The 12,992-nt window shown below is 37.7% G+C and overlaps 1 protein-coding gene and 1 pseudogene across 4 annotated transcripts in view; both read right to left on the bottom strand.

Moving 5' to 3' along the window:
• ARHGEF4 (Rho guanine nucleotide exchange factor 4) overlaps positions 1-12,992 on the bottom strand; it is a 524,411-nt gene that overhangs the window by 24,866 nt on the left and 486,553 nt on the right. The gene's annotated exons all lie outside the window — the stretch shown is intronic.
• Positions 8,930-9,036, bottom strand: LOC141510764 (U6atac minor spliceosomal RNA; annotated as a pseudogene).

The raw sequence follows: 12,992 nt of genomic DNA, 5'->3' as shown, positions 1-12,992 counted from the left end.
GAATTCAAATCCAGCCTCAAACACCTACTAGCTATTTACTAGTTTATTAGCTAGGCAATTCCCTTAACTTGTGTTTGCCTCAGTTTCTTCATTTGTAAAATGGGAATAATAGTAACACCTACCTGTAGGAGATAATAATTTTAAAGCACATAGTACATTTCCCAGTTCAGAGTAATTGCAATATAAATGTTAGTTTTGGTGATGATGATAATGATGATTCACCACCACCAGGGCTACCAAAGGGAAAATGGTTCTTGCTAAACTATTCTTTATATCACTTTGGTCCAATACTCTGAGCATACCTTCAGTATATGTGAGGGCAGGGATTGTACACCTAGAGCTCAACAGAGTGCTTAGTATATAACAAGAGCTTAATAAATATTTATTGGTTTATATATTGATAGCATTTTCCATCCTGGGAGCTTCTATTTCATCAGACTGGTCTTCTCATTGCCCCTTGAACAAAATGCCCATCCTATCTTCCCTATTATTTACACTTGCAATTTCTCTTGCTTCAAATTCCCTCCCTAGGGACAACTAGGTGGTGCAGCAGATAGAGGACAGAAATACAGAATGGTGCAATAATGAACTCTACTCTCCATAAATGTGTATTAAAGATGGTGGCATGCAGTACCATCTTCTTTTTAAAATAATACTTTAGTTTTCCCCAGTTACATGTAAAGACAATTTATAACAGTCAATTCAAAATGTTTCTGAGTCCCAAATTTTCTTTCTACCTTCATTACCTCCCTCCTCCCTGAGACAGGAAACAATTTGATATAGGTTATACATGTTCAATCACATAAAACAATATCACTGGAATCAGGAGGACCTGAGTTTAAATCCAACCTCGATCACTTAATAATTACCTTGTTGTGGGAACTTGGGCAAGTCACTTAACTCCATTGCCTTGAAAAAAAAATCTAAAAAATCCATTAAATAAAAAAAGAAAAGAATCCCCTCCCCAGTCCCTTTAGTCTATTCAATTCCTGGGCATCCTTGAAAACCCAAACAAGATATTTTTAAAATGTATTTAAGGCAATGGAGTTAAGTGACTTGCCCAAGGTCAAACAGCTAGGCAATTATTAAGTATCTGAGGCTACATTTGAACTCAGGACCTCCTGACTCCTGGGCCAATGTTCTATCCACTGCACCAACCTAGCTGCTCCAAACAAGATTCATGTCTGCCATGAATCCTTGCCTGACTGACTACTCTAGCTCCACAATAATTTTTCAAGGAATTTGTCCTATAATTTTGTACTCTTGCTTTGTTTCATGTCTGTTGTATCTTTTCTTATTAACTACGCATTAATTAATAATTAATAATCCTACTTTAGAGCAGGAATCCCAGTTCTCCTCCCTCTTATATTTTCTATTGCATTTCACAATCAGTCAGTACTTTAAATGAGCTTGTTGATTGAATGGCAGGTTCTGGGCAACTACCTAAGAGACCATTAGTCTTGTCAATGAGTTGGATCAGCTAAAGCAACCAAAAAAAATACCAACTTGGTATAATAATCATTGCTTAGTCATGAGCAGGTTCAGATACATTTTTGTCCATGTTTGGTTTAGAGCTACAATAAAAAAATTTTGTTTATGGAAGACTAGACTGAAAAGGATCATCTCCAGGGATTCTTAAGTTTTTGTTTTTCCCTTACATATTATGGCCCTCTTGAAACCCTATCCCTTCTTAGAATAATTTTTAAAATGAATAAAATAAACTACATAGAATTAAAAAGGGAATCAATTACATTGAAATAATCTATGTCTCTATGTCTCTATCTATCTATCCATCTATCTGGCTATCTAGTTCTAAAAAGTTCCTAGAAACCAGGTTAAGAATCCCTGATCTAGTCCCAATCCTACATTTTGTGTAAGTGAAAACCAAGGTCCAGAGAGGTCAAATAATTGGCTTATAGTCATACAGGTAGCAGTTTGTCCACTTGACATAGTGTATAGAAATCTAGCCATGAGGTCAGGAACCAGATAAAATAAAGATAAACTAATCTTTAATCCAATAGGTAAGCCACAGGAATGTCATGGTCTTTTTTTCTACCAGAAGCTAAGACCTTGCTTCTTTCATAAAGCCTTCCCCAACCAACCTTTTGTTTCCATATTCTTTGACTTCTTTAATGTTTTAGTTTTGAGCTTTTGAATATTATATTTTCATTGTTCTTGGTTTTTTTGCAAGGTAGCTCTTTTGCTAAGTAGACTATAGACACCCTGAGGGAAAGAGAGAGACAGAGACAGGGACACAGGGACACAGGGACACACAAACACACACACACACACACACACACACACACACAGAGAGAGAGAGAGAGAGAGAGAGAGAGAGAGAGATAGAGAAATAGACACAGAGAGACAGAACAGACAGAAAGACAGCACAGAAGCAGAAAGACACAAAGAGACACAGAGAGATAGAGACAGACTGAGAGAATCAATATAACATAGTAGGTCAACAGTAATACTTGTTGCTTGACTTTTACAATTATTAGTTGTTAATATTTGGGAAATTGCTTTAATCAAAGGGAAAGACTATTTTGAGAACTGAGGAAAAGGAATGAAAATCATAATATTCACCTAAGAAGAGAGCACCAATTCTGTAGCAGAATGACTAGATGAGAGTGTGAATGATTAAATGATGTAAGTTATTAATGTAGTCATTATGCATTTGGGAAATAGCCAGTGATGAGATATGAATCCCTTCAGTTTTCTAAAGGGCTTAGGGTTAGAGTTTGGCTCTAAACCAAGTCCCCAGATATAATCCCTTTTTGAAATCATTCCTTTTTTCCTTCCACCTCATCACTCAACCATAACTTCTATTATCACAATTACCAATCATCTCTTAATTGCCAAATCTGATAGTCTTTTCTCATTCTTCTGTACCTATCAACGGTATTTGAAGCTGTTGAACACCATCTCTTCCTGGTTATTCTCTACTCTCTAGGGCTTTTCCATCTATCCTACCAAACTTTTTTTTTTAACCCTTCTCCAACTGGGGAATTCCTGATCAGATTCACTGTTTAAGGACCCGGCCAGTCACACTCACTTTTCTCTTGGCTTCTCTCCTAACTCTGCTTAGGTATCTTCATTCCACCCCTTGCATTTCACCCTGCTTTTATGTATTAGTTCTTCATTCGATTGAAAGTTTCTTAAAGACAGGAACTATATTTTTTTGCTTATATTTGTATTCCTAGGGTTTAGCACAGTGCTTAATAAATGCTTTATCTTCCTATCTCAAGACACTACTCTTTTCTTATGTGAGTACTTGGGTGACTATACCTTTTCAATCTCCTTTGTGGAATCATTCCATGCATCATGCTTCTTGTCTGTGGATGTTCCTCAAAGCTCTGTCTTTTGAATTCTTTTTCCTCTCTAAATACTCTTTTCTCAATGAATTCATCAGCTCCCATGGGTATTTATCATCTCTATTTAGATGACTCATTGATCTAGAAATCCAGCCCCATTATTTCCCAAACTTTAATTTAGCATCACCAACTATCTATTAGACATTTCAAATAGGATATCCCAGAGGCATCTCAAACTTAACAAATCTAAAACTTCAATTTGCTCTCAAACCTACACCTTTTCCAAATTTCCTAGCTCTGATTCAAGGCATCACAATTTGATTGTCTCCCAGGTTTGTAGTTTCAGCATTATTCTACACTCCTCACTGCTCTTTATTTTTTATTTTATTTTTTATTAATTATTTTTTTGCAAGGCAATGAGGTTAAGTGACTTGCCCAAGGCCACACAGCTAGGTAATTATTAAGTGTTTGAGGCCAGATTTGAACTCAGGTACTCCTGACTCTGGTGCTCTATCCACTGCACCAGCTGCCCCTACCTCACTGCTCTTTAACTCACATAACCAATTGCCAATCTGTGCATCTCTACCTCTACAACATTCATTGTAGTTGTTTCTTTCTCTTTTCACACAGCTACCATTTTAGTTCAGGTCCTCATCACCTCTTGTTTGACTTCTCATAATGACCTAATTGGTGTTCCTGTCTTAAGCTTTTTCCTACTCCATTGAATCCTCCACACAGCTGTCAAAGTGATTTTCCTTGAGCCCAGATCAAACCATGTCATTCCCCTATTCAACAAATTACAGTAAAGCTTCTTATTTTCTGTAAGATAAAATATGAATGCCTCAGTTTAAAACTTTTCACAACCTGGTCACAGCCTATCTTTTCAGCCTTAATGAACAGTACTTCCCATTTGCTAGCCAGACAAACTGGCCTATTCTTTGTTTCTCATATATGTTTCTCTTCTCTATGATTTATACTGGCCTTCCTCAATGTGTGAAAAATACATTCTCCTCATTCTGTCTCTAAAATTATTTTCTTCCTTCAAGATGCAGATTAAGCATTATTTTCTCCATGAAGCCTTTCTTGACTCTCTAGTGTCTCCTTTCCTAACCCTGCTGTATTTATTTCCTATATATTTTGCACATTTGTGATCTTCCATTAGAATATAAACTCCTAGAGAGAAGAATGTTATATTCTTTGTATTTTACCCCACAGCTCAAGTCTAGCACAATGGCTGATAAACAGTAAATGGTTAATGATTGCCCAGGTAACAAGGTCTAATGAAATATTAATCCTTCCCATCAGTCATGAATATTTAGGATATGAGTTAAGGACTAGAAAAGATAGGCATAGAGGTATCCAAAAGATCTAACCAATGTTAAGTTGGCACATTATGGAAAAGACAAAGAAATAGAAGACAAAGATTCTCTACCTTTAAGGGAATATATAACCTTATTGGGACAATAAGACTAGGACCACAAAAGTTAAACAACAATACAAGGCTGTATATGATTATGTATCAAAATGAATTGTTGAGACAATTAAGGCCAAAGGAAGGAGTGTTATATATGCTGAAAGAGTCAAGGAAGTCTTGGAAAGGGGAACTTGAGTAGGAGCTTGAGAGACAGGTAGAAGTTGAGAGGAGACAGACAAGACCAGAGTATCTGGAGGAGGAACACAATGAAGAAAGGCATGGCTATAAGGACTGTCTGGAGCTAGTTCAAGTTATGGGTGATTATTAAATGTTCAGTGTGAGTATTTATACGTCAGAAGTCAGCAAATTTGGAAAAAAATCAACTTGACTCATTACTTGTTGATTGCTTAGAATTAAGAAAGAAATGGATTGAAAATTAATAATTCAAATTAAACTTAAAATTGTGTCATGGGCACATTCCTAATCCCTCTTCACAACCCCTGAGAGCTGATTGTGATATATTTATCAGAATGCCTATAGGTAAAAACATACATGTGTGTGCTGAGGTTCAGTGTAGCTATTATCTGACTCAATGTCACATGGGTACATATGAAATAGAAGATGAGTTGCAGAAAGGCATAAATGCCAGGGCAGAGGATAGGCTCCCCTATCTCTACTCTCTCCCTCAAGAATGAGATCTCTCCTTACTTAGGATGATAAAAACCAGTGACCAACATTGCCTACATTTTATATCATGTTTTCTATATGCTCTCAGAGGAGACCAGATGAGAGAATTCTCTTCTGGGAGTTGGGGCTCCCTTTTCTGTAACACAAGTCTCCTGGGGGTGTCTTGTCCTGACCTGACTGCTTCTCTGCAGGTCCCTCTGGGGAAGAAGAGAGGAGATGAGGAAGAAACTGATGAGTACCTGGGGGTTCAGTTAACTAACCTGAAGACAGCTAGGTGGAGCACTGGTAGGTGCTGGGCTTTGAGACAGGAAGATATGAATTAAAATCTCATTTTAAACACATTAATTTTGTGATGCTGCACAAGTAATCTGCTGCCTGACTCCATTTTTTTTATCTGTAAAATGAAGATAATAATGGCATCTAATTCCCAGGACTTTTGAAAGGATAAAATAAGGTAGTGTTTGTAAAGTGATTTGCAAACCTTATTTGCAAACATTATATAATGTTACCTAATATTATTAAATGCTGCTTGACAAGATTTGGACAGAGCATTTCAGAAGCCTCATATTTTATAATCTGGGAGAATTGCACTTATAGTAACAACCCAGATTAAAAAATATTTTTTCTTCCCAAACATGAGAATATAAGGACATGTGTACAAGAGTCTTCAGAACAGCAGTGTTCTCTCCCTCCTCCTGTCCACTAGTTCTGCCTTTAGCTTAGCCCTCACAGTCATCATCTGGAGAAGTAACATCTTCAGAGAAGGGATCAGTTACACCTACCTATCAACTGACAATCAGCTGTCAGTCATAGGCTAGGTGGCCCAGCCAAGTTGAAGTAGTGGGGCACATTGAGAGGCAAACAGGAAGTGACAATGTGTCAGGCAAGTCAAACCACCACCTTGACCACCATCTCTCCTTAGACCCTGGTGGAGAAAGCCTAGCAACCAGAACCCAAGAGACTTGGGAAGAACAGTCTTCAGTCTTGCATCTAGTCCTGCTCTCACATTCATCATCTGGAGAAACAGCTCCTGTGGAGAAGGAGCTTAGTTATTTCTACCAACTCTCAACCAACCGTAATCACAAGGCAGGCAGGGCAGCTGAAGGGTACCCTGAGGGGGAGACAGAGGAGACATGTGCTAGGCAAGCCAAACCATCACCACCACCCTGACCTCTATCTCTGATGGAGACAACTCAGGACTCTGAACTCAGGAGTCTTAATAGCAATACTTCCAGTCAAGGGTCCATAACCATCATCCTGGGAAGCAACTCCTATCAAGGTATAACCTGACAACCAGCCCTATAGTTTCTATTGCTACATGTAGTGAAGACCCAGAAAAGAAAGTTCTAATCACCTAAGTCCTTGGAACTGTCAAATGACTCAAGATCAGAAATTGATATTTTATCAGCTGAATAACATTAAAGAAAACATACAACACCTCTTTGGCCACTGCATCCTAAGGGCCATGGGATCTTTTTATCTGCCTTGCAGCCAAACATTTCCTTTAGAAGGTGAGCTCTTTGGCATCAGGACTTGTGCTTAGCAAATAGTATGTGGTTAATAAATACTTCCTTCATCCATTCATTCTTGTGTAAATGACACTTAGAAGCCAGTCCCACAGTACTTCTAGTCACAGATTTTGTCTCTGATATGGACACTGATGCTGGTTGGGAGAAGATTTATTGTCTACCAGGAGAGGGCAGCATGGTGCATTGGAAAGAGAAGGCAGAAGACAGGCTTTGATGCTAGCTCTTTGACTATACTGGTTTTTTTTTTTTGTTTTTGTTTGGTTGGGTTTTTTTTTTTTTTTTTTTTTTTTGGCAAGGCAATGGGGTAACTACACTGTTTTGACTAGCTTTTTGACTATACTGTTTGGTTACTGGGCACAAAACAGGGCAAGAGAAGTCCCTGTATCTGCCTCTAGTTTCTCTCTGCTCCCTTTTTTTTTGTTTACCTCCCTACCCCAACTTACCCTCCAGATTTTTTTTTTTTGTGGAGGTGTTTCCTATACTGGGGAAGCTAAATCCTCCACATTCCCTTTCTATTTCCCTCTGATAATTGAATAAGGTTAAACAAAATTTAATTATAGCAAGTAAGATTGAAGTTGAGCATAAGGCAAAATTTCCTTAACTTCTTGTCTCCTTTCAGGCTCTGACTGGCATAGAGTTGTCTTTTCTATTCTATAAATTTTCTCTCTATCTTTCTCTGGCAAGGCAATCAGGGTTAAGTGCCTTGCCCAGGGTCACAAAGCTAGTAAGTAGCAGGTATCTGAGGCTAGAGTTGAATTCAGGTCCTCCTAACTCTAGGGTCACTGTATTTCTTTATTTCTGCGTTCTCTATTCTATAAATTCTCAAGGGAAAGAGGCACCATGGCTTCCTCATAGTGGCTCATATCCTGCTTGGGTCTCAGTTTCCTCATCTGCAAACTCTGAGGGTTGGACATTACAAAAAGATTCCTTAACAATTCTAAATTTTGTATTACTTTCTCTGAGTTCTCAGTGTCTTCATCTGTAAACAGAGATGCAAATAATTATACCAGGAGCTAACAAAGTTTTTGTGAGGAAAGTGAACTGAAAAGCTCTAGTGATGAGAATTATTATTATATCACCTCACAGGTTAAGGACAAATATTTTTCAATTTTTATACCATTTCTATCCATTTTCAATCCTGTTCTGCATCTCATTGATACAAATTTGAGAATTCATTCCAGTTAATACAACAAAAACTTATGGAATGTTTAAAGTACTAGGGTTATGCAAGGTTGAATAAGACAAAGCAATTGAAATTTCAAATCTATTAAGGGAGAGAAGACAGTGAGAAGCTTATAGACTGCTTAGGTCTTAGTTGAATTGGATGCCCTCTGATGCCAAGGTTCTATGAAAACCACTTCTACACAAAAAAGTTACAATATAAGGAAGAATGTAATAAATGTTATAAGAGAGGTACGAGCAAAGTATGATTGCAACAATGAAGGAGAGATTGCTTATAAGCCAAGGGAATCTGGGAAGGCTTCATATAGAAGGTGGTACTTAAGCTTGGGCTATAAATTAAACTCAATAGGCATTTCAAAATAGCCAGCTCTATTCTTTGGAATAAAGAATGCTATAGTTATTACCATCTGGTGAGTAGACTTGTATGTTTCTTATTTGTCTTAAATATACCTATTTCATGCCCCAAGAGGATGGTCTTAGGAGAATTTAAAGAATATTTCAGAAGACTGTCAATTCCTTTAAAACAGAGACAGTTTATTCTTCTCTTCAAATTTCCTTAGCATAGTACCCTGAAAACAGGAGAGACTCAGTTCTTTTTTTTTTAAGGATTTTGCAAGGCAAATGGAATTAAGTGGCTTGCCCAAGGCCACACAGCTAGGTAATTATTAAATGTTTGAGGTCAGATTTGAACTCAGGTACTCCTGACTCCAGGGCCAGTGCTCTGTCCACTGCACCACCTAGCCACCCCAGAGAATCAGTATTTTTTAAAAAAAATTATTTTAAAGCTATATTCCTTTATCTCCTTCATAATTATATGGTTAGATGCCACAGAAGGTGGCAATGCTAACTTAACCGTATACGTATTGTAAAGGTCACTAGGACCTCTTCCATTTTTATCAAGGGAAGTGCTAACTAGGTGCTACAGTGTCATCGTCAGTCATCCTGATTCTTATCTGGCTACTGGATACAGATGGCTTTGGAGGAGAAAGTGAGGAAAGTGAGGCTGGTGACTTAGCACAGCACCCCCTCCCCCAAACCCAATTCATGTGCTTATCATAGCATCACCTTCCTGATGTCATGGTCTTCTTTGAGAATGAAGTACAAACATCATCATCATAATTATATACATTTCTATTATAATCCCTTCCTGCCTCCAGATTAAAGAGGCCAAATCAATTCTCCCAACTGTTATGAATTCTTACTGTCATCAACAGTTTAATATTTAATACTATCACCCAGTGAAGTTAATGAGCCTTCAACTGGCAGGGTACCCTATGTATTCAAACTTTTGTGGAGGATTTTGGAGTAAAACTAATAATGTTCATTCTTTTCACATATGAGAAAAATTGAGTGAAGCATGGGAATGGGGGTGGAGATGGTGGAGGAGTAGGAAATGAATGAGGCAGAAAGGACTTGAGGAGTTCAGACCCTGTAGTCTTCAAAATTTTCCAAATGTTGTCCTTAGAGTATCTGGAAAATTCAAATGTGAGGACCTAAGATGGAACTGGTTAGCAACTTCCTGACAGAGAGGTGATGGGTTCAAGATGTAGAATGAGACCTGCATTTTTGGATGTGGCCAATGTAGGAATTTACTTTGCTTGACAATGCATATTTGCTATGAGGGTTTTACCTATTTCTTTCTTTTTTTGGCTCAATTAAGGGGGAGATGAAAGGGAGGGGGAAAAAATAAATGCTTTTTCATTTAAACCCTTTTTTTAAGTTTTTTTTTGCAAGGCAATGGGGTTAAGTGGCTTGCTCAAGGCCACACAGCTAGGTAATTATTAAGTGTCTGAGGCTGGATTTGAACTCAGGTACTCCTGACTCCAGGGCTGGTGCTCTATCCACTGCACCACCTAGCCACACCTAAAACCATTTTTAAAGGAAAAAATTGATAATGAGTAGGAAAGGTACAATGATGATGAGATCTACTCTTGGTCCTTTTTCTTGACAAACTCATTCATTCTGAAGGCTTAAACTATTATTACCTCTAGGTAGGAGTCTCCAAAATCGTAATTTCCAGCCTCAACATTCTCCAGGGTTTCAGATCCATATTTCTAATTGCTTCCTAGATAATTCCATCAAGACAACCCTGAGACATCTCAAAGTCAATGTCTCCAAACAGAACATACTATCTTTTCCCCCAAACTAACTCTTTCTACTTATTTCATGATGGTTATAAATAAGACTGCCATTCATCCAGGCTCCCAGGCCAGAAATCTCCATTTTTTATCTTTGTTGTTTCTACTTTACCAGTCAGACACCCTGTATGTACTTTGACCGCACAGTGATGCCATTTTGAACCTCTTAAAATGTTTTGTTTTGGTTTTTTTGGTTTTTGAAAGGCAAATGGGGTTAAGTGGCTTGACCAAGGCCACACAGCTAGGTAATTATTAAGTGTCTGAGACCGGATTTGAACACAGGTACTCCTGACTCCAAGGCTGGTGCTTTATCCACTACGCCACCTAGCCACCCCAGGACCTCTTAAAAAATGAAGAAAAACAGCCAACCAATCTTCTTTACCTCCCATATTCACTGGGGTAGATACAACAATAATTAAAACAAACTCTTTGTAGAGCTTATAGTCTAGTGAGGATGATACACAAATAGACAACATTATTCTGTGAATATAAAGTATAATGTCAGGAATATATAATAGCTTTAGTATATAGGAATAGAATCTGGACCTTTGATTTCATTGCTATAGGGTGAGTAAATTTCCTCTATCCATGCAGATTGGCACCTTCTCTATAATTTAGAGATTTAGAAATTTACTCAGAGCACTGAAGTTAAATGACTTTCCCAGGGTCTCAGAGTTAAGATTTGTCTAAGCAGGACTTAGAACTAGGTCCTCTTGGCTTTGAGGCCACTTCTCTACCCACTTTGCCAGGTTGTCAGTACAGAGCAGAATATAAAAAGAGTATATAAACTCAGCTAAAAAGTGCCATGCAATCTTACTATACCTCAACAACTTACTTTCCACTCTCCATAGTACCTATTCCAAACCTTTTCATCCCTCCTCAAACCTTTCATAGATTCCTCTCCCCATCCTCTGAGCCTCATATTTTACAGAAAAAATTGAAGCCATTCACTGTGAGCTCTCTTTCTCCCCTCTTCCTCATCTCCCATCACTCAGATACCTTCTGCTACTATCTCTCCTCTTTTGCCTGTCTCATATAAAGAGGTGACCTTTCTCCATACTGAAGCTAACCCCTTTACCTATTCAAATATTCATATTCTATCTTCTTTCTTTCAACTGATTGTCCTTTCTATCCTTCCCACTCTTATCATTTCAAATTTCTCCCTGTCTACTGGCTCATTTCCTACTGCCTATAAATATGCTTATGTCTTCCTTATTCTGGCTAAACTTGAAAAAGCCACCTAGGATAGTTTCTCTCCTTTCATTCTCTTCTTAACACTTCATAATCCATCTTCTGACCTTATTTCCTGAAACTGTTCTTTCCAAAGTTATTAACGCTCCCTTATTTGCCAAATCCAATAGCCTTTACTCATCCATATTCTCAACTTTCTACATAGTCTTTGATGCTGTAGTTCACCCTTTCCTCTTTAATATTCTCTTCTGTTAAGGTTTATAGAATATCACTCTCTCTCCTGGTTGTTCTTAGTCTCCTTTGCTGGATCCTCATCTGGATAATGCCCTTTAACCATATAAAACATATTACAGGCATTCCTTATAATCCCACAGGTCAAGCCTATAGTTGAGAGGAAGAATAGATTGTTAAATATATAAAAAGAAAAAGGGGACTGTGGGGGAGCAGATACCAGACAGCACTTAAGTAAAGCTTTGTATTTGTTAAATTATTTGACTTTGGATGATAAGAATAAAATCCTGGATGAAAAACACTTTGGTCACAAAATTACCATAGATAACATAATAAATACCCCTAAAGTATACTCATAGAGTAAATGTGGAAGGATACAAAGGATGGACATTGGAAAGGACTTGATCAATTAATAACCTGGGGTCAAGGGTCTGCTTTTGTTTTGTCCACAGATGGAGAAACTGCCTGGATGTCAGAAAGGAACATCAGACCATGCAGACCAGATGATCAAGTGATACAGAAAATGACTACCTTACACTTAAGAAATCAAAAAAGAAAGCATAAGGGGCGGCTAGGTGGCGCAGTGGATAAAGCACCGGCCCTGGAGTCAGGAGTACCTGGGTTCAAATCTGGTCTCAGACACTTAATAATTACCTAGCTGTGTGGCCTTGGGCAAGCTACTTAACCCCATTTGCCTTTGAAAAAAAACCCTAAAAAACAAAAAAGAAAGCATAAGAGGAGAAGGAAAGTCAGACTACATAAAAGGAAAGCACAACATGGACTTATAGGACAACTTGTGATGCTTACATTAATCATGAATAATTTGGGGACTGCAAAAGGAAATGAATACTGGACATATTCAAAACTATACTCTGGAGAGAAAAGTATGACTGAAGTTGTTTTGATAGGGGAAGCTGCAAATTATTTGGAATATAATAAAGTTACTATTAGAAATATCAAAGAAGAGATGCTGAGAAGTTAGGTATGATTTTTCTGACTTAAATAGTATGACACCTAAATGTTTTTGTAAAAAGTATACTGTTGAACCAAGTAAAACTAATCATTCAACTCATTCAAATATTTAGAGCACGGGAGCATTTAGGGCCTTAGAAATGTTAGGAGTTCCATTTGTAGAAAGTAGAAAAAGAGTTCCTACAAAACCTTTTTGTTTAAATTTACATGCTTGGGATTTTAAACATGAATGTTTTCCACCTTGAGTTGCTTGTCACACCCCATATAGAGGAATTTATGATCATTACTGAGAAAAAGGGGGAATAATATTAACTGTTACAATTGCATTATTTGAGCA

The sequence above is a fragment of the Macrotis lagotis genome, chromosome 1, assembly GCF_037893015.1.
Source record: "Macrotis lagotis isolate mMagLag1 chromosome 1, bilby.v1.9.chrom.fasta, whole genome shotgun sequence".
Lineage (NCBI taxonomy): Eukaryota > Metazoa > Chordata > Mammalia > Peramelemorphia > Peramelidae > Macrotis > Macrotis lagotis.
The sequence above is the reverse complement of the archived record's forward strand: the minus strand, read 5'-3'. Positions and strand labels throughout refer to the sequence as shown.